This window comes from Gigantopelta aegis, chromosome 13 (genome assembly GCF_016097555.1).
Source record: "Gigantopelta aegis isolate Gae_Host chromosome 13, Gae_host_genome, whole genome shotgun sequence".
Lineage (NCBI taxonomy): Eukaryota > Metazoa > Mollusca > Gastropoda > Neomphalida > Peltospiridae > Gigantopelta > Gigantopelta aegis.
The window spans coordinates 32,411,631-32,414,746 of NC_054711.1; positions in this window are offsets into that span (position 1 = coordinate 32,411,631).

Genomic DNA, 3,116 nt, shown 5'->3' on the forward strand with positions numbered 1-3,116 from the left:
TGAAATACTGAAATCACCTAAATGTCCACGAAATAATCCTATTGAAAAGACTTTCGCAATACATCTGAACCTTGTCGTTCGTTACCAGAAAATTATAGACCAATAACATTGCTCTGTTGCATCTCTAAACTGTTCACCACAATTTTAAATAACCGATTAAATGCTTTTATTGAAGAAAATAATATACTGAATGAATCTCAGACTGCTTTCCGAAAAGGCTACTCTACTACCGACCATCTATTTAATATACATTCTCTGATAGAAATTTTAAAGACAAGAAAAAGGAAATTATTTTGTGCTTTTGTAGATTTCCAAAAAGCTTTTGATCTTATTTCTAGAACTTGCCTATGGCAGAAACTGTTAGAAAATAATATTAATGGAAAATTCTTTAAAATAATTTATCAAATGTATCAAGGAATAAAGTCATGTATTTGTACAAAAACCGAAACCTCTGAGCTATTTCCATGCAACATCGGTGTCCGACAAGGAGAAAATTTGTCGCCTGTCCTGTTTTCCCTGTATTTAAATGATCTAGATAATTACTTAAAAAGCCAAAATTGTATTGGGGTATCCCTGGATAGAGATGAAACGTTCGATAAAAGAGCTCTTTACTTTTTATGTTTATTATATGCTGACGATACTGCGCTTCTCGCATCAAACGCCTCTGACTTACAACAATCCCTAAATGTCTTTTCACAATATTGCAATAAATGGAAACTCAAAGTAAATGCAAGTAAAACTAAAATAATCATTTTCAATGGCACCAGTAATGATTACAAGAAAGTTTTTATACTTGGACATGATGTGCTTGAAAACGTAAAAGAATATAAATACTTAGGTCTTACTTTTACCAAACTAAATAAATTTAATACAAGCAAAAAACTACTACTAAAAAGGCAACAAAAGCAATGTACTTTGTTCTGTCTAAATCCAAAGACAATAACTTTTCAATAGAATGCAAATTAAAAATTATGATTCCATTGTACTCCCGATTCTCTTATACGGGTGCGAAATATGGGGTTATGAAAACATCGATATCATTGAAACTATTCATATAAAATTCCTAAGACACATCTTACCAGTTAAAAAAGGCACCCCGCTATTCATGTTATATGGAGAACTAGGAAGAAGACCCCTTAAACTAATTATTCAACAAAGAATTATAAGTTTTTGGGCCCGTATCGTATCTGGTAAACAAACAAAATCATCGTTTTTACTGCATGAATTAATGTTACACGACTCTTCTGTTAATGGATATAGTTATAAATGGATAAAAATGGTCGAAGATATATTTAACCAGCTAGGCATGACAAATGTTTGTATGTCACGGAACTTTTCATCCGTAAAAATACTTCTTAATCAAGTAAAATTAAGACAAAACGACCAGTATTTACAACAATGGAATACAAACATAACTTTATCATCAAAAGGTAAAACGTACACTATATTTAAGGAAAACCTTAGATTAGAAAAATATCTTATTATATTACCACAAACATGTTGGACTATATTACTCAAATTTAGAACATCTAATCACTACTTACCAATCGAAACAGGACGCTGGAACAACACCCCAGTGGAAGATCGAACGTGCACATTATGTAACAATAATGATATTGGAGACGAATTTCACTATTTATTCACATGTACTTATTTCACTAACTACCGTAAAAATTTGCTTAAGCCATATTATTATAATAAACCAAGTACGCTGAAATTTAAACAACTAATGACGAATAGCAAAATAAGTGTTCTCAAGAAATTATGTAAATTAATAAAAGAAATTATTAATAAATGCAGTAAACCCTAAAATATATGTATATGAATTATGTACAATGTCTTATTACTACCCAAGTATACATGTATATATGTGTGCGCATGTCTGATTAGCACATTTGGTAGGAATTACAATAATGTGACATTACATTACTTTATTCTAATTGTATTATATTATTCCTTATTATTCTATTGCATTTGTATTATACTATTGTCTCTATTACTTTATTGCATTTGTATTAATACTATTGTACTATTGTCTCCTGTAAACCCTATCTTGTCACTACAGTTTATATATCATGTTCCTCATATGCCGTTGTGTAACGGCCTGAGTGTAATAAAGTTCTGTTCTGTTCTGTTCTGTTCTGTCCTAGTTATCCGTCACAGTGTTACGTGCAATCACTAGGCCTGCCAGTTTATTCATATCAATTTAGTTTCGTGCTTATATACAATTAAGGTTCAAACGCAATACCCTGGGGACACACCTCAGTTATTTCGGCTGTTGAGTGCGTCGTTAACTAAAACATTTCCTTCCTTCCTTCACAGGGCATGTACGGCCTCGGAGGCGTCGTGGTTAGGCCATCGGTCTACAGGCTGGTAGGTACTGGGTTCGGATCCACGTCGAGGCATAGGATTTTTAATCCAGATACCGACTCCAAACCCTGAGTGAGTGTTCCGCAAGGCTCAATGGGTAGGTGTAAACCACTTGCACCGACCAGTGATCCATAACTGGTTCGACAAAGGCCATGTTTTGTGCTATCCTGCCTGTGGGAAGTGCACATAAAAGATCCCTTGCTGCCTGTCGTAAAAGAGTAGCCTATGTAGCGACAGCAGGTTTCCTCTTCAAAACAGTGTCAGAGTGACCATATGTTTAACGTCCAATAGCCGATGATAAGATAAAATATCAATGTGCTCTAGTGGCGTCGTTAAATAAAACATTTAATTTTTTTCCTTCACAGGGCAAAACATTTGCTCAGGCTGGTTTGACACAGATATGTTTGAATGAACTACCCTGTTTGCCGATGGTAGCCCACACAAACAAAACTGCTCCTTTTGCTGAAATACTCATCGTCATCTTAATCTGTTTCCCGAGAGTCACAGGTGAACGAGTTTTGTAAATGCCGTCATATCAGGTGATTGTTACGAAAACCACAAAACTGACATATAACACGCACTGGTATGGGATATTTGTTGGAGCGTTTCCATTAAAGGGACATTCCCGAGTTTGCAGCAATTTTTAAGATGTTATCGACTAACAGACTTTTTAACGATTGTAATTACATATCAAACATATTTTTCTGCATACAATATTAGTGTCTGTATTTTAAACGTGTTTCTGA